Here is a 19,800-nt window from a genome sequence, read left to right as displayed (position 1 = left end):
CCCCGTGGCCTCTGGCCGCAGCAGCGGGCAGGGACACAGCTGCCCGGCCCGCACACTGAGCACCACCCTCAGGGGCCTTCTCCAGGCTGAGCCTGGGGGTTCTCGGCTCCACTTACCAGGCACTCGCCAAACCTCCATGTCTGATCCACCTGGAGCATTTCTTCGAGATTCCTCCTCTTTAGGAATTTGGCTGAAGAATGCAGTACTACGCAGGAGGCCTGGAGAGCAGCAGAGAGGCACAGATGGCCCCACAGGCCAGGGCACAGGAGCATCTCAGTGCCACAGCCTGAAGGAGGCTGCAGCCCGCAAGGTGCCAGGGCAGGAGGCAGCCCAGTCCCCTCCCAGGGGGACAGCAGGTGGCCACAGGTCGTCACCTTAGCAACAATCTGATTCTCATCATGGCAGTGCAAGTAGAGTGGCACCAGGCTCTGGCGCACGTGGCACTTCAGGGCCTTTCTTCCATCTTCTGTTAATAAGTCCAGCATCTCTTGAAAGACACACATGGAGTTCAGCTGCACCTGGATATCATCCTGTATGAGAGGAAGGGCAAAAGACCTCAGCATCAGCTGCTTCAGGCCCCCCAGGGCCCAGGCCTGCATCTGCACAGGGCACCAAGTGTCCGGGCAGCAGCCGGTGGCCGAGGCTGTGGGCACAGAGCCTTACGTGGTCAAAGAGTGGCAGGAGCGCCTCAGCCAGCTGCAGGGCAATGGGGGTGGCTATTGGGGCACCATTATCCAGGAGCAAATATCTGAGTAGAAGAATGGTCATCCTAATCATGTGGCTATCATTTTCCTGCAGCAGCTCCACAAGACTTTCAGTCAGGCTGCCCATTTTTTCAGCCTGTGCAGAACACAAGTTTGTGAAAGGCCAGCCTGCTGCCGCAGGGCCCAGAGGCCAAAGGCCTGTCCCAAAGCACTGGGGCAGCTGAAGTGAAGCGAGAGGCAGGAGAGCTGGGAGCAGCTGCCCCAGCGCCCCAAGCCCAGGCAAGGCCAAGCGACTGCCTTGTCCAGCCCCACGCTGCCTGCACGGCTTCAGCCACTGCCCCCTTCTCACCATCAAGGGATTCTTGCCCAGCACTATGAGGCCTCTGAGTGCCAAGTAACGCCTGGCCCTGTGCTCACTCTGCAGGTTCTGTGCCATGATCTCCAGAACACTGTCACTGCATTCCCTCAAGTCCAGGCACTCGAGGACCTGAAAGGCACCGGGCATTGACAGGGACCCAGCCAGCAGGAGCCCGGAACTGCACAGGGCTGGGCCCAGGCTACAGCACAGGGCACAGGCACCGTCCTGGCAGCCGTGCCTACGAGAGGGCAGAGAGCTGGGAGGCAGCGCTGGCCTTGAGGCTCACCTCCACAAGGAATGCCAGGGCAGGGAAATCCCAGTATGGCATCTCTTGGCCGAGCATGGCGAGCAGGTAGGATGCAATCCCGGAACAGAAGTGTACGGCTGACTGGCAAATTTCTCTAAAGAGAGGAAAAAGGAAACAAGACCCTGAGCCAGTGGGGCAAATCTCTCCCAGGAGTGACTCTCAGAGTTCTCATCTTTCCCCACCACCCTTCCAGCAAGGGGATGTGGGCCATTTGGGAGTTGGTCGCTCATGGGCACCCTCCTCTGCCAGCCTTTTCTAGTCTGCTTTTTTCTAGTCTGCAGTGACAAGGCCCTCTGGCCCATGATCATGGGCAGTTTGGGGGACACCTGGGCACAGAGCACAAATGTCAGAGGCAGTGGGGAGAAAGGGCTCTCACCTGGCCAGCAGAGCCACAGCAAAGTGGTGGGTGTCAAGAGAGAGCAGCGTGTCCCAGCCACACCTGCGTTCCATTGCCACCACCACATGCTCACAGCGGAGAAGGCAGAGCAGGCACTTCAGGGTGCGCACTGCAAACCTGTGTGCACAGCAAAGGCCAGGTCACGCTGGCAGCACTGGCTCCTTGGCAGGCCACGTGGCAGGGACAGGAGGAGTGGGATGGAGCACCTGTTGGGGCTGGTGGCAAGGCCGTGCTCTTGCTGACATCCCTTCCAGAAGGCATCGACCTCCTCTGGCAACTCTTCCGTGCTGAAGAACACTTGGAAGAGCAGATGCACAAATAGGCGGGGGAAATACACCTTCAATATCCGTGGCAGACAGGGCACCTGCAGGATCTTCCACATCACCACGGTTGCCTGCAAAGGACAAAGCCCCCCGGGACAGCGCTCAGTGCCCAGGCGTCCGTGTGGCAGGGCCCGAGCGTGGGAGGGAGAGGCCCGGAGAGAGGCAGGGGGAGCCTCTCAGGGCCTGCTGGGCCTGAAGCTGCCCCTGGGCCAGGTTTCAGGCCAGCAGATGCAGTGGGGGAAGGAGGATGGAGAGCTCTGGAGAGGCGGCCTTGGGGCCAGCAAAGGCCACTTGCAGAAACTCACAGCCAGGCCAAAGACAGCCGTTTGGTCCCCATCGGAGGTGCACGTGCTGTACTCTGGCCAGCTCCCCAGCACATCGAGGAAGATCAGCTGTGCCAGCTCCGCAGTCCTGGCTGAGCCCATGATGGTCTTCCACATGGCCATGGCAGCTCTGCGGGGTCAGAGCTCTGTCTCAGGTGGGGTCTCAGACACAGCACCGGGGGGAGCTGAGCTGGCTGCCAGTTCTGCCTCTGCCCACTGGCCCTGGCCAGCAGCAGCCAGGCAGCCCAGGCCTGTGGGGACAGAGCCCTGAGGGGCAGGGAGGGAGCATGGCAGCAGGTTTAGGGGCCGACGTGCCAGGGCTGGGAAAGGCAGCAGCCAGAGGGCCCTGGAAGTGTCTGTTGCTCAGACACCTGGGACAGGCTGTACAGGGTGATGGGCTGGGGAGGCCTGAGCTCTCTGGGCAGGTGGGCCCCATACCTGTCACAGGACGGGGCCACACGCAGGAGCGTCAGGACTGCGTCATCTGGCTGTGCTTCCGTGAGGTCCAGCAGGGCCTCGTCCAGCCTGGGCTCAGCACAGTCATTGGCCACGAGCCACTGGTGGATGAACCTCACCATGGCGGGCACCTGCAGAAGGCACAGGGAGACTTGGGAAGCTGCCAGAGGGAGCAATGTTCCCATCTTGCCCAGAGAAGTGCTTCCCTTCCCTGCGCACTGCCATGTGGCCTCAAAGGCTCACAGCAACCAGCATGCGTGGCTTGGGAGGCCAAGCAATTCCTGGGAGGATCAAACCCTTCTCACAGGCTGCTTACTTGGTCTGGATAGTATAAACCTTCCTCTACAAGATAACACAGGAGGGCAGAACTGGTCTTGGTTTGGAACATGGGTGAGTATGCTCTGAGCCCAGTGCCCATGGTGCTGGTCTCTTCCTCCTGCATTCTCTTTAGGAATTTGCAGATGAACTGTAGGAGAAGGGCAGGAAGCCGGGGATGTTGCATGGAGTGCTGCACACACGGTGTTGGGCTGAGCAGGGACAGCAGGCCCAGCCCAGCTGGGGGTGGCTGCAGGTACCTGGGCTGTGCTGCGGAAGCGGCCACGGCTGGATTCCTGCTCTTGTGTGCACTCCATGGCTGCATCTGGCAAAGAGCGAGTGCAGCCAGAGCTGAGGGGCTGCGGGAGAGGCCGGAGAACACAGCCCAGCCCTGCGCTGCCCAGGCAGGGAGAGCCCCAGGATGCCCCAGGGGATGGAGCACGGCCACTGCAGGGTGTCTGCCTGGGCCCTCTTTTGTCCTGTCCATGGGCATTTCCCCAGGGGATGGGATGGGATGGGATGGGATGGGATGGGATGGGATGGGATGGGATGGCATGGGATGGCATGGGATGGCATGGGATGGCATGGCATGGCATGGCATGGCACGGGATGGGATGAGATGGGATGGGATAGGATGGGATGGGATGGGGCCAAGTTGGCTGCAGGCTCCAGCCCTGCAACCCAGCTCTGCCACTCACCCTCCTGTGGTGGATGGAATGGCACCACCTCCTCAGTCTCCTGTGCTGGGGCAGCTCCAGGGCCTTCTTCCTCCTCCACCTCCTCCACCCAGGCCATCTTGGGCACTCTTGGGGGTCTCTGCTCCATGTCTCTGACTGGAGCTACTTGCGGGAGAGGTGCCCTGGGAAAGCTCCGGGGCACCAAGTCCCACACTCTGCCCTTGAGGGCAGCTGCAGAATAGAAGCCTCGCAAGGCCACGGGTCACCGAGTTCTGTGCTCTGGCCTCGAGCTCAGCTGCAGGAACAAGGCTGCGGAAAAGCTCGGGCTCAGACGGGAACGAGCGTGCTGTGCGGGGGCTCCTCACGGCACTGCTCTGTCCCGTTTTGCCCCGTTGCGGGCTCCCAGCTCCCGGGCAAGCTTCTATTTCCCACGTGTCACAAAGGGGCCTTGGACACCGGGTTCCGTTCCATGGCACGGTGACCGTGCTGCAGCGTGCCAGCCAGGGCCCTTGCACACACTGCCGCCTGCCCTGGGGCCGCCCCCAGCCCAGGCAAAGTGGCCCAGGCTGGAAGGAATGCCTGGCCCCAGCTGTCTAAGGCAGCCCCACAGGATCTTTAGGAAGGGCTCAGAGCATCAGCAAACGCTGCCCTGCTCTGCGGGCTCAGGGCAGCAGAAGGAGCCCCCAGGGCTGCCGACGCAGCCGCGCCAGGAAGGGCACGGGGCCTTCCAGGGAAGCTGGCATGGCCTCCTTGGGACACGTCCCGGCCCGTGGCCATCCTAAACCTGCGGGTGTGACATGCACAAGGAACGTGTGGGCCCGGGCACGAATGCTGCTCTGAGCCCTGGGGCCCGGGCAGCACTGACAGCAGCAGCTGTGGCAGAGTCCCCGCCCAAGCAGAGCTGCCACCCCCGAGCCCTGGCAGCGCTGGTGCCCGTCTCCTGCCCCAGGGACCTGTGCCCCCGGGGGGCTTCTGTGCCACAGGGAGCCAAAGCCACCCTACATTGGGGGCTGTGCTCCTTCCTGCAGGGGATGATGGCCAGAGCACCTGGAGAAACTGCTGGCAAGACTTGGTCTCTGCCAGATGATGTTTCTCCTTCCTGAAATGTATTTTTTTCATGGAAGGCATTGGCAGTAGCACCACAACACCATCCATTTCTGAGTTTCCCAGGGCAATTAGATTGCAAAGTAACACTGTCATGTTTCCTTGTGCTTTTCTCACTCTCTTTCCTCCATTCTGGGAAAAATAGAATCTGCCCAATCTCTGATATTCTCAGCTTCAGTTGCTGCCTGTCTGGCTGTGGCAGCTCATGTCCAAACAAAACTGTGTCCCTGCTGAGCACAGCAATGGGTGGCCACAAATAGGGAGGTTCCCCAGTGAACAGGAAGACAGACATGTGGAAGTGCAGAGGATAAGGATAACTCTGGGAGGAGAAGCTGTTCAGTGTCTCTGATTATGGTGCCTGCACCCTGAAGCAGCAGCCAGGAGAAGTGCTGTAAGCAGACAGGGGCAGTTTTGGGCACCACAATATAAAAAGATAGTAAGCTATTAGCCAGAATGCAAACAAGGACTGCAAGGATAGAGTGTGGTCTGGAGGGGCAGCCCTAGGTGCAGCTGAGGCCACTCTAGTCTGTTCAGCCTGGAGGAGAGTAAAGGGCGTCACTGTGGTCTCCAACATCCTCCTGAGGGGAATCAGAGGGGCTGCTGCAGCTCTCGTCACTGTTGGGAGCAGTGACAGCACTTGAGAAAAGGGCAGGGAGCTGGGACAGGGCAAGTTTCATTTCCATATCAGGAAAAGGTTTTTCACCCAGAGCACGGTCAGGCACTGGCACAGGTTCCCCATTGACGCAGCCCAGCGGAGCCCGGGCCGGCTCTGGGGAAAACTCCGGCACTGTGCCAGGAGTGGGGAACGGCCAAGGCGTGGGCTCTGCCTGCGGCTGAACCTGATGAGCCACTGCTCAGTGGCTCAGGATCTGATAACTGCGGCACGGAGCAGGCAAAAGAGAAGGAGGAGGCTCCTCCATTGTGAGGTTCCACAGGCAAAGCTTTATCCCAAGGGAAGGATTCAGAAGCAAAGAGCCACCAGCACTTCTGTGCACGGGATTTTATAGGGGTACAACTCAGGGGGTGGATACAAACCATTGGGCAAGAAGGAATCTGCAGGGCAGGAGCGAGGGGATTACATCAGGGGGTTGGGACTAATTAGGACAGATGGGAGGAGAGGGTAGGTGCCATGGGCCAGTGGGGTTTCCTGCAATAGGGGAATTCCAAAGGGGTGGTGCAGTCAGGGATTGGTCCAAGACAAAACTGACAGGGAAGGTTCAGGAATAAAGAGCTGGGTTACCTTGACAGGCAGGGAAGGAGCTGGAACAAAGAATGGGGAATGGCATGAGGGACAGCTTTGAGGGAGGGCAAAACCTAGGGGTAAACCAACTTGGGAAAAACAGGGGGTACATGAAAACAAACTATTATAAGATAACTGATAAATAAACACAAACTGCAACACCCCAGGGAAATGGGCACAGCACCAAGCCCGTCTGAGGCTGAGAAGTCTTTGAACAACATTGAGCAGTCACTCAAGCTTTTAGACACTACATCAAAAGTCAAGGGTTGTGAACTCTAGGTTTACATGAGTATATATATACTCCTGAGTTTTACTTTAGGCAGTGTTTTAAGAAACTTGTTTTATGTCCAATCATAGCCCAGTTCCTTGTAGATTGTGTGGAACGTGTAATCCTTTTGTTTTCATTGCTTGTTAGGACTATAAAAAAGAATATTGGTGCTGGGTGACTCAGAGACACCCAGTGTGTGTTAAGTGCAGTAATACAGGGGATAAAGAGAAGGAAAAGAGAAGAAGTAGTAATACATAGTGGTAAGTTTGGAAATTAAGATAGCATTAAGAATGAATAACACAAGAAGTAAAAATGTTATTAAAAAGAGTCCACTAGAATGTATTTTAGCACATTTATGAGAAAGCTTTGGGAGGAATCCTGGGGAGTAATTTTTCAAAGAAAGGTAATCTGATTAAATACTCTACCCCATGGTCGTAGCCTTGGTATCAGTTAGAAAGTGGTGAAAAGTGACCTCCTAATAGAACTTTAAATTATCATACATTGTGACAGTTGATGTTATTTTTATGAAAAGAAGAAAAATGAGATCATGTGATGTATGCAGACATGTTTTTTACCCTGGAGAATAAACCTGAGTGGCAGAAAGAATGTGGCTTTGATTTGGCCCCACAGGACCCTTTAGTCCTAACCTTGGAAAGAAATAACAGGCAGAAAATAAAGAGATGCTGTTCAGCATGTAGCATAGGGCAGAGATGTTTGAAATTGGCTAAAAAGCATGAGGAAGATTGTGTTCTAGGTGTCCAAGAGTTACAGCCGAGTTACCCCAGGCCAGCTTGGGTACACTCCCCCTCACCCAACCACTCTGCACCCTGAATGAAACCCAAATGGCAGTGAGGATGAGATGAATAATCCTGGTGAGGGGACAATTTCAGAGACCCCAGTGACAACCAACACAAGGAATAAAACCAGGACAGCTTTGCCTTTAGTCACCCCTTTAAGGCAAGTAGTGGGTCCCCAAGGAGAAGCCATGTGGCTGAACTTCTGCTTTTCTACTAGTGACCTGAAGAGTTGGTGGGAAAAAGTTAAAATTTCTAGAGAAAACCCCAGCAAAGTAGCAAAACGATTTGAGTTCATAGTCAAGAATCGAGACCCAGACTGAGGTGATGCTGATTTCATGCTGACAGAGCTAAGAAAACCAGCAAAAGAGTTGGTGATAAAGGTAGCCAGAGCCCATGTGCAGGGACAAATTGCTAGTGGAGCCTGACAAGGTACAGTGGACCAGCTGTTTCCTATTGTAAACCCTTTGTGGGACCCAATGATGTAGGCAGCTGTGCAATGTTAGCCAGATACCAGGAACTAGTCAAATTTGAATTAAAAAATGCCATTCCAGAAGCAATAAATTGGTCAGTAATATATAATGTTACACAGGGACAGCACAAGTCACCCACTGACTTTGTGAACAGGCTCTGAGCAGCTGCACGGAAACGCACAGCCCTGGATCCCTGGTCGGATATGGGAAAGCAGCAGTTCCTTTCCCTGATGTTTGGGCAATCTAGCCCAGATGTCAGGCAGGAACTTCAGAAGCTGAAAGAGCCTGTAAAGAGAGACTTAAAGGCATTAATGAAAAAGCATATAAGGTGTATGATAATAAAGACAGAGAAAAAGAAAAAGAACTCCCTGCAGCCACAGTGGCAGCTCTGGATCAGCTCCAGGGAGAGGACGTGGGCGGGGATGAAGCAGAGGCAGGGGCCAAAATTCCAGAGGCAGAGGAGGTTCAAAGCAGCCACAGGCCAAGCTGGGGCCAAATCAATGTGCATATTGTAAGAAAGGACACTGGAAATGCCAGTGCCCAGAGTTAGCAGACACAGTACACAAAACTTTTGTAGCCACTCTAGATGATAAGAAATGACCAAGACTGGCAGATCTTACCCTAGCAGGCCCACTGGTTAAAATACAGCTGAAGAATGATAAGGAAGTTGAATTTTTAGGAAATACTGGAGACACATTTTCACTCTTGAATCAAGCACTGATACCCAAAAGTGAAAACTGTCTTCAAGCAAGAGGAGCCACTGGGCAGAACAATGCATTCTTCCTGAAACTGCTTAAATGTAAAATCAAGAAGAAAATGGGAATACATCAGTTTCTTGATTTACCAAACTCACCCAAATCTGCGCTAGGCAGGGATTTGCTGGAAAATTTAGAAGCGACAGTTCAGCTTAAAAAAAGAAAAATGAAATTTAAGGTACCTGAAGACAAATTGGTTTTAGCATTAGGACTGACAATTGACACAAGACCAACAAACAATAAGAACTCTTTAGAGTAAGTATTGAATCAGGTGTACCCAAGAGTAGGGGATACTGATAGGCCAGGAAAATCAAAACGAGCAGACCCTGTAAAAATCGAGCTACAGACAAGAGTTAGGCCAGCAGTCAGAAAGCAATAGCCTTTAAGATTAGAAGATAGGAAAGGAATACAGGCAACAATCACTAAATTCCTGACATTAGGATTATTGGAAGAATGGGAGTCCAAATTTAATACTCCTAGATTGGCAATAAAGAAACCTAATGGAACTTAGAAACTAGTGCCAGATTTACAGGCAATTAATGATTTATGCCTGACTACCTTACTAGCTAAGCTTTGAGATGATTTAATTTGGTTTCCAGTGATAGATGTGAAAGATGCTTTCTTCTGCCTGCCACTTGTGGAAGAAAGTCAAAATATATTTGCTTTTGAATGGGAGAACCCTTGCACAGGCAGGAAAAATCAACTTAGGTGGGCAGGATTACCTCAGGGGTACAAAAACATTCCCATTTTTTGGGAATCAATCAGCTGAAGAATTAGAGCTATGGCAATCGCGGCCTGGGGAAGGAACACTCCTACAGCATGCAGATGGTTTGTTAATTGCTACTGACACTACTAAAGAATGTTTTGAGCGGGCAGTGAACCTTTTGAATGTTCCTGGACTGAGTGGTTATCGAGTATGTGCACAGAAAGCCCGGCTGGAGCAGCAGCTGTGGCTGTGCCCCTCCGAGGGGGCGCTCGCAGTCCCCGGCTTGCCCTGGCACAGCGAGCGGCGGGGACACTCTCCCACTCCTCGGGAGGCCGCGAGAGCGGCTGAGGCTTTCGCCTGCTGCGGACGAGACACCGAAGCCACGCTGGCAGGAGAAGGAGAGGGGACTCCAGCTGGGGGCAAAGTCCAGCTTTATTAGAGAGCTCCAAGGAGATCCGCAACCCAGGGGATCCAGAGAACTGGAGACAGAGAACTGGGCTGTGCAAGGTGTTATAAAGGGGAGGTGAACAGGGGAGGGGATGGCCCATCTGCCAATGGAATTCCAGGAGGGCGTGGGGAGCAGGGAAACAGACATGTAGGGGAACCAATGGGGGTAAACCAGGGGAGGGGCCCCGGTGCCTGAGCCTATCACTCGACACCCTTGGAAGAAGTTTCTGGAAGGAAGGGATGGGCTGTGGAGTGAAAGGCAGGACACAGGGGAGGGGTTGAGGGGATGACAAGGCAGTTTTCAGGGAACCAGGGAATGAGGCACAAGATTGACATTAAAAAGGAGGGAGGAAGCAACAAGGGCAGAACTGTTATAAGTTGCGGTGAGGAACCAACCTCCAACAAGTGAGTCCAAATTAAATGTAATTTATTAATTGATAGTGCAAGCGATAATAGGCAAATTACAGCACTGAGTGAAGCCAACAAAAGGCTTGCACCCACCCGGGAGCCCTGGGTGTAGCCGGGGAGTCACTGCTCCTCCTTTGGCCCACACCACTCCGCAGTTCAGTCCTCCTTTTTATCTGTTTTTGTTGGGTGTCCCTCCAGTGTTCTCTGCGTCTGCGCCGATAGTTGCTAGGGGGTCTTATTCTGCCTTCTGGTGGTCATCTGGTTGAAGGCTCCCGTCCTCTTCCTCGAGGTCTTACAATAGCTTTGACCATATATAGGCATATAGCTACATATAGTTACACATTTGCTTAGTTAGCCTTTCAACATATTAGCTTCTGACAGTTTGCGGTTTAAGCCTTATGACAGTTATTTTGCAATATATTAGCCCGTTATATTCATCTTGCAACATATTAGTTGGTCACATCTATCCTTGTGGGTTTTTTTCTATTATTGGCTTTTCCCCCCTCTTATATTCTTTTTAGCAACTTAATGAACAAACTAAGACATTAACTCATTACAATTCCCCCCTTTTTCTTTTACCCATTTTGTTCATCAAATCGTCTTAATGCAAGTTGACTCAAGGTGGCTTCCTCTCCCAATTCTAGATTTTCTACTGGTTCATATTTGGTCTTGATTAAAAGGAGATGGGCTGCCTCTAACCTTCCTTTCACTATCTTAAGTATTTTATTAAATATGCAGGGTCCAAAAGTTAGCCCAAGAATTATCATAATTGCTGGTCCTGCTATTGTAGAGAGTAGAGGGTGGTTAACCATGGGGATTGGTTGAACCAATACTCAAACCATCCTTGTTGGGCCTCTCTTTCTCTCTTCCTTTGTGCCAGCCTTTCCCTCAATTCAGCCATTGAGTCTCGGACCACTCCGGTATGGTCCGCGTAAAAACAACACTCTTCTCTTAGAGCGGCACATAGCCCTCCTTGCTGCATGAACAAGAGGTCTAACCTTCGTCTGTTCTGCAGGGTGACTTCTGAAAGTGAAGAGAGAGATTTTTTGAGGAAGGAAATTGATTTCTCTATTCTCTGTAGGTCCTCATCAATAGTCATCTGTAGTTGGGAGAGCCCTTGCTGTTGAGTTGCAAGGGCTGAGATACCTGTGGCTGCGCCGGTAGCACCTAAACCGAGGAGCATTGCTATGGTTATTCCCGTTATTACCTCCCTTTTTTGGATTTGGTCTGGTTCTTCTAAGGGGTGATACATCTCCTCTTCCTTGTGGTACAGGACCTTTGGGACGATTAAAACTTGAATACAGAAGTCGTTAGCATTATCGAATCTATCAAGGAGTATACAGGGCATTACCCCAGATGGCTGGCAAACCCACATTCCTGATGTGGCCGGAATTGCCCATTTATAGTTCTTACTCTTAGGCATGATAAATTTGGTGCAAAAATTGCCCATCCGCTTTGCTGAGGCTGCATTACCGAAACATTTGCCTTGGCCTGTGACCTGACTTAGGGTAATTCCTCTCCGGGGAGTGTCCCACCTGCACTGGTGTGGATTCTCTGTTGTTGAGTAGTTAAAAGGGTTATTAAGGGTGATACCTTCATAAAAGGGGGGCTTCACATCATAACATAGCCAGCATGATTTCGTAAGGTTTGGGTTAGATTGATTCAGTGATAAAAAGGTAGCATTTAATACACTAAGAAACGGATCGTAAAAAGCTGAAGTCTCTAAGGGTATATTAAAAGTAACGTTGTGACTAGCCGTGGCTCCCTTTTTGGGCCCACCTGCTGTAAGAATTGGATTGGGTCCAATTGGTCGGGGTACCGATGGTGAAAGTCAGACAATTTGTATGTTCACCCAAATATCGCAAAAGGTGCGACCAAATGCCGACCATACTCTTCCCGTGGCCCAACTCTTATGGGTTGGTTGCAGAATTGTCATAGTATAACCCGTGCAAGTGTGCTTTCTCCCATCCCAGGGCGTATGTATCTGTTTGCTACTATCGAACAGTGGTTCGCGACAGCCACGGGGAGCGTACTTGGCTTGCAGGAACTTATCAGGTTGCTGTGGTTGCCATCTATTACTTGTTACAATGGTCTCACAACCCCAATATCTGCAGTACCCATACCCAGGATAATTACAGTAACTTTTGCCTGGGTTAGAAGCAGGACACCAATAGGTTTGGTGCAGTGCTTGTTCTCCAAAATGAGGAAATCCCAGTTGCAGGGGAAAAATGTCTTTTAATCTAAATTCAAAAGATGGGTCGGTTGATGTAATAGTTTCTTTGATAACAATTTCGTCTGAAAGGTGGCGTAGAACCCACTTAAATGGCTGGTAAAGGGTAGTATTCTGTATCAGTCTGCCCTCTGCTGATTAATCTTGAAAATAAGATCACATAGAGGTACCATTGCCACTTGGATCTCATTATTGTAAGATTCCTTGAAAGTTGCTGATCTGATTGATGATTGGCTGCTTTTTCTTAAAAAAACTGGGATATATGGGTTGTGGGAGCATTCAAGGATCCAGTCCTGCAAACAAAACCCTTATAATAGATTTAAGTGAATCTCGTATCTGCTTGAATTAGATGTTCTCCCCCCCCCTCTATATTTCTAGTTACTTACTCCTATGTTCCCTATCACAGATTTGCCAAAAAGGGTGGGGTTCTATTCTAAAGATTTTACATACTCTTTGATTTCCCTGGGGAGCTGTCCTTTTGGATTCCCGGAGTGTGTTAGTCCTCAAGGGAACTTCAGTATTCGAGAGGCAGTAAGCACGCTCCACCGTGGGTCGCAGGTCCCTTTACCTTTTCCTCTCTGCCTCACCCGTCGATCCGGTTGCATCGGGCCACGGGGTGAACCATCTTCTCGGCAGCAGAGGTATTTGCTCAGGGATCAATTTTGTTCTTGCCTTTCTCAATACGGTTCCCAATTCCTTTTTCAAAGGAGAACTGCAATAATACCGGGCATCTATTTCCAGCAGTATTTTTTTTTACAAAGGGAGTGGGTTAACTAGCATGAGAGCAACATGCCTCAGAATTTAGACCCCTTAGTAAAGATTCCCTATTGCCTGTAAAAATGCATATCTTACCCACTCCCCCAAAAGCTCCCCTAATCTTAGAATGGTTTCTGTTAATTCCCCTCTTAACACCCTCTATAAATACCAGCCGGAGGCCTTTCCCGGCAGTATTGGACCCACCACCGTTTTTGGCAAATCCTGCAAATGAAGGCATACAAAAGGATAACATTCCCACCCCCAAATTCTGCAATATATCTAGCATCCATAATTTTTTGTTGGTCTTCCGGAATAAACCCGTAGGCGACATTGGCGCCAATATTTGTTCTCAGCATACCACTTAATGCTAAGTACAGAATAAGGATAAGGCACAAATACATTTTTATCACACTCAAAAGTGATTATGTGTGATTTCTTACAATAAACTAAAAGAGTAACATATGTGCAGATTGCGTTGGCGTTGACTGCCCGGTAAGCCTGTTCTCTGTTCTCGAATAATTGATGTATATTCTGAACAGACCTGGGCCCACCTCGAGCAGGATCCAAGGGGTGCAAATGGTGCATTTTGTACATTTTAAATATTTAAATGTTTTGAACTGTTTTGAAAAATAGTCTGATTGTATGTCTTGAAGGGTTACCCTTTCAGACTCTAAAGATAGCATATCCCTACACCATTGGAGGATTCGTTCTTCCAAGAGATTCCAGCAAAATTGCTCCCTCTCACATGCCTCTGGACACACTCTATCATCAAGTAGGGCAGGCTGCCACATTGGTAGTTCCATTTGTCCATACGGTTGTTTTGTTTCAAAGTCTCTAGGGTACAACGTCTTAATATTCAGAGTCCAAGCCAAACTGGCCGAAATCTGTCCAACACATTCACTACGCTGGTTCCTGGTTTTTCCGTAGTCCCTGCCGGGTTTTTCCTCACCCTGCCTAGGTGAGGACTAGTCTCTTTTGAGCTGAACCTTTAGATTTCCGGGCTGACTCATTACTTTCCATGTGCGCTCAGATTCAACTGGTCCCTTTACTCGACTAGCATGAGTCCACCCTTTCTCAGCCGTCCGAATGGCAGTTTCTGTGGTAAGCAATACCACATACGGACCTTCCCAAAAAGGTGTTAAGGAAGCTTCTTTCCAGGTCTTAATCAACACTTGATCCCCAGGTTTGATTTGATGGAGGGCATCATCTAAGGGAGGTCTCTGCACTAGTAACCCTTTATCACGGATCTCCCTTCTCCTATTCATCAAATGAGTTAGATATTGGTTTATCTGTACATTTTCCAGACAAGGATGATCTGCCGGTGCCTCCATGTCATATGGCATTCCATATAACATCTCAAATGGGGAAATCCCTACATCTGTCCATGGCTGGGTACGGATATTCAGTAAGGCCAGTGGTAAACATTTGAGCCAGGACATTCTTGTTTCTATCATTATTTCAGTCAATTGCCTCTTTATTTCTCCATTCATTCTCTCTACTCTGCCCGAACTCTGAGGGTGCCATGGGGTGTGATATTGCCATTGTGTTCCTAAAGCAGTAAAAACTTCTTTTGCTACCTTGGAAGCAAAATGAGGGCCCCTGTCAGAATCTATCACTTCAATCAAGCCATATCTAGGAATTATTTCCTCAAGTATTGTTTTAACCACCACATGAGTTGTTGCTCGAGCAGTGGGAAACGCTTCTACAAAGTGGGTCAGGTGATCTACCAGGACCAATAAGTATTTGTATCATCCTACTTTAGGTAATTCTGTAAAATCTATCTGTACATGGGAGAACAGTCTATGGGCCAACTCCCTCTCCCCCATTACCCGGGACTTCTGGTGCTGTTTGTTAACCTTCTGACAGGTGAGGCACCGGTGAGTAATCTGCTTTGCCAAGTTATGCAACCCGATACACATGTATTTTATAGCAAACTGATCAATTAATGCTTGTGTGCCCCAGTGTGTTTTCTCGTGTATTGCCTGGAGTATTCTTAGGGCTAAGGCCTTTGGGACCACTTTCCTCCCATCCTGCAACAACCAACTCCCTTCTTTATCTTGTATTCCCATCTGCTTTAATTTTTCCTGTTCCTTTGCAGAGAAGGTTAGGATATATTTTGAGCCATGATACCAACAGAACACCTTATAGCCTCGGTCCCAAAAGTCTTCCAGCAAGCATAACAGGGGGTCTCCTCTAAATCTTTACCACATGTAGAACAATTTTCTCTAGATCTCACAATACTATCTTCTTGGAGTGTCATCAAAGCTGCTCTTTTAGCTTCCTGGTCTGCTAAATTATTCCCTTGGGTAGTGGCTCCAATTCCTGTTTGGTGGCCCTTAACATGCACGACCGCTATCTCTGCAGGGCCTCTTATGGCTTTAAGGGTTCTTCGTATTAGTTCCTCATGAATTAACCCCTTGCCCTGGGAACTGATTAATCCCCTTCCCTCCCAAATCTTTCCAAAAGTGTGCACGATGCCAAACGCATATTTAGAATCTGTATAGATAGTTCCGGTTTTGCCCTTAGGCCGTTCCAAAGCTTGTAAGACAGCGTAGAGTTCGCATGCCTGGGCTGACCAGCTAGGGCTCAAGGGTCCTGATTCTACCACTGAAAGGGTTTTGCCATCCACTATTGCATACCCTGACCTTCTTTTCCCTTCCACTACTCGAGAGGATCTGTCCACAAACAGCCTATCTCCCATTTCTAACTCCTCTTCTTCTAGGTCGGGGCGAACTTTTGTTTGTTCCTCGATGTTCTGCAGACAGTCGTGAGTGAGTTCTTCTTCAGGTTCCCTGTAAAGGAACTGGGCTGGGTTCTGAAGGGATGTAGTACCTAATTTTAATTTTGGGGATGCTATTAGTATCCCTTCATATTTCAAGAGCCTCGCATCCGTGATCCACTTTTCAGCCTTTTGTTGTAAAACTCCCCTAATATTACGTGGAGATAGTACATGCAGCTCTGCTCCAAAGGTAACCTTGCTGGCTTCCTTCACCAATAGCGCTGCTGCCCCTATTACTTGGAGACAAGTTGGCCATCCCCGACTAACAGGATCCAATAATTTGGAAAGATATGCCACAGGCTTTTTACTCCCTGCCCAATTTTGTGCTAATACCCCATATGCAGTGCCTTCATCCATATTGACAAACAGATAAAAAGGCTTTCTGAGGTTGGGAGGCTGAGAACCGGAGCGTTCACCAGCTCTGTCTTTAATGTGTCCAGTCATTCCTCATCTTCCTTAAACCACTTAACTAGTCCCTCCTTTGTGAGCTTATCATACAGGAATTTGGTTTTCCTACTAAAATTTTCAATCCACTGTCTACAATATCCAAATAGCCCCAACAGTTGTCTAACTTGCCTTTTATCCTTGGGGCACGAAGGGAGAGTATACCCTGGACCCTGTCAGGATCCAACTTTTTTGTTCCCTCAATTAACCTGTGTCCTAAATATTTTACCTCTTTTTCTATAAACTGCAATTTAGATTTTGAAACTTTTAGCCCTTTTAGACTAAGGAAATTTAACAACTTTATACTTCCCTTTCTTACTGATTCTTCCTCTTTTCCTGCTATTGGCAAATCGTCCACATACTGAATTAAGGTGGTCCCTTCCTCGGGGTGATATTCCTGCAGGATCTGTTCTAACCTTGTCCGAACAGATTAGGGGATTCTGTAAATCCCTGGGGCAATACTGTCCATCGAAGTTGTTGCTTGCAGTGTGTGTCTGGGTCTTCCCATTCAAATGCAAAAAAATCTCGTGATGTTTCCTTAAGTGGGCAAGCCCAAAATGCGTCCTTAAGGTCTGCCACTGTGTAATACCTGTCCTCAGGCCCCAGTTTACTGAGTAAGGTATATGGATTAGCTACCACAGGGAACCTTTCAACTGTTCTTTTATTAATTTCTCTCAAATCATGTACTAACCTATAGCTCCCATCCGATTTTCGAACAGGTAGTATGGGAGTATTGAAGGGTGACATGCAAGGTTCAAGCAACCCCTGCTGCAATAGCCGTTCCATTTCTGGTTTTAATCCCTTCCTCCCTTTGCTGGATAGGGGGTATTGCTTTACCCTGATAGGAATTTTGGGATTTTTAATGGTTACCTCAAAAGGAGGAATATCCAATCTGCCTACAGTGTCTGGGGTGTACCAAACTTCTGGGTTAATTTCTTCTTCATCACTGATCTTTAAAGGGCATAATTTTATGCTTTATTTATCTTCAATTATCTCTATCCCTATTCCTAATTCAATCATAAGGTCCCACCGCAAAAGATTATAATCGGCTTCTGGGACCAACAATAAGGACCCTATTCCTATTTTAGAAGGCTCTTCAATTACCACATCTTTTATCATAGGTACACCAAAGGGTTCCCCCTTAACTCCCACTACCTGCACTACTTCTGCAGACAAATTACATCCTTTAGGGAGGGTTTGTACCGTAGATCGTTCGGCACCCGAATCCACAAGGAATTCATATACCTGTTGCTGGGGACCTATTTTAAGCTTTACCAGGGGCTCTGTTGTTTCTCTTTTCTCCAGCAAGTAGAGCCCCTGACACCCCTAGTCCCGAAACTGTTTCTCATCTGCTTGCCTTTCGTGGCATTCCCGTCTCATGTGTCCTTTCTTCCCACAATAATAGCAAACTACACCACCCCCCTTTTCTCTTGCTTGATCTTTCTTTTGCATACCTGGAACCCTCTGACTCATTTGCCCCTTTTTTTGACCCTCTCATACTGCTTCCACCATTATCCTCATTTGCTTGTGACTTTCATCTTCCCTTCTGACACACACCTTCTGGGCCTCCCTTAACAATTCATCTAAGCATCTGTCCTGCCAATCCTCCATCTTCTCTAGCTTCTTTCTAATATCCACCCATGCCTTGGCTACAAATTGCGCTTTCAGCAAAGCTTGTCCTACTTCCGAATCGGGATCTACTCCCAAATATAGCCGGAAACTTTTTCGTAATCGCTCCAACCATTCAGTGGGGTCCTCATCCTTCTTTTGTTGTTCACTAAATGCCTTACTTACATTCTTTCCTTGAGGGACAGATTCTTTTATTCCCTGAACAATAATCGTCCTCAAGTCACTCGTGAGCTCTATGCTCGGGATTCTGATTATCCCAATGAGGACATTGGAGTGGCCATTTCATGTCCCCCTGCGGCCCCTGTTGGTGATCCCGGTCCCAAACTCTCATTCCAGCTGCTCTTATCATTCCCCGTTCCTCGGGTGTGAACAAAATTCCCAATATGGATTGTAATTCATCCCAGGTATATATATTAGGTCCCAAGAATTGATCCACCCTTTCCCCTACCCCTAGTGGATTGTCCAAGAGATGTCCCATTTCTTTCTTAAATTCCCTGACGTCCCCTGAATTCAAAGGGGCCATCACATATCCTATCCCTGGGATTTGAGCAGGCTGACCTGGTTGTCCTGCATTGGGGTTTGGAATCATGCCCATTCCTACTTCTCTTAATGGAAGTAAAGGATCCCTGCCTGCATCCTGCCGGGACTGGCTCCTAGTTATTCTCCTTCTTTCCCATGGAGAATCAGGTTCTAACTCAACATTGTCGAGGTCTTGAATAGAGGGTGCAGGAGGTGGCGACGGGGGAGGAGGAGGAGGAAGTGGTACATCAGGATTTTGTGGGGGTGGTAAATAAGGTGGGGGAGAAGGATCAGGCATTTCCCAATTATCTCCTGATCTCTTCTTCTTTTTCTCAGATTTCAATACAAATAGGGAGAAATGGGTCTCACCAACAATCCATAGGGCAGCGTATTCACTTTCCTCCACACTAAATGGTTCCTTTGAATTAACAAATGTGTTCAGGGCTTGACAGATCCAATCCTCAAATGCTCCAAACACAGGCCAGTAAAGGCTATCCGCCCTGATTTGTTTCCCTCCCCAAACCTCCATACAATAATGGATCATTTTTGCTCGGTCCTTCCCCCTTCTAGAGGGATAAGTATCCCAGAACTTAATCATCAAGCCTAAAGGGCTATCTGGAGGTATTGAGGGGAGCCCTATACGAGGTCCTTTCTTTATGGGACTAGGGGGCTTGCTCTTCCCCTGTCCCATCTTCCGGAGTGTCTTTAGAGGGTTTACTCTCCCCTTATCCCCTCCCGGAGCGTCTTCTTCCACACACTCTCTCACTTCCCCCCGTTCATGGCCCAGTCCCTCGCGGGTACTTGGGAACCGCACTATAAGGGGTCCGCACTCGCACCGTCCAGAGGACGTCTCACACACCGCACTCCGGGAGTGCCACACTCCGGGATCCCAACCCCAACCGGAAACTACCCAGGGCTTATACTCACGCTCCTCGCCGTGTCTTGTCCGGGCTTCGTGCACAAAGATTATGGGGTTGCCGGCCTTCAATTTGCCTATTATCAAATTTGGGTTCATCAGTCGGGGGTCCTGGAGAATGGCAACCTTGGGGCCACCGTGAGGTGGGGCGCCTCCCCGACAGGTTCTCTTCTCCAAGAATTTTCCCGATCCGAGTCACGGCACCAATTTGTTATAAGTTGCGGTGAGGAACCAACCACCGACAAGTGAGTCCAAATTAAATGTAATTTATTAATTGATAGAGCAAGCGATAATAGGCAAATTACAGCACTGAGTGAAGCCAACAAAAGGCTTGCACCCACCCGGGAGCGCTGGGTGTAGCCGGGGAGTCACTGCTCCGCCTTCGGCCCACACCACTCCACATTTCAGTCCTTCTTTTTATCTGTTGTTGTTGGGTGTCCTTCCGGCGTTCTCTGCGTCTGCGCTGATAGTT

Source organism: Agelaius phoeniceus, chromosome 7, assembly GCF_051311805.1.
Source record: "Agelaius phoeniceus isolate bAgePho1 chromosome 7, bAgePho1.hap1, whole genome shotgun sequence".
Classification (NCBI taxonomy): domain Eukaryota; kingdom Metazoa; phylum Chordata; class Aves; order Passeriformes; family Icteridae; genus Agelaius; species Agelaius phoeniceus.
The sequence above is the reverse complement of the archived record's forward strand: the minus strand, read 5'-3'. Positions refer to the sequence as shown.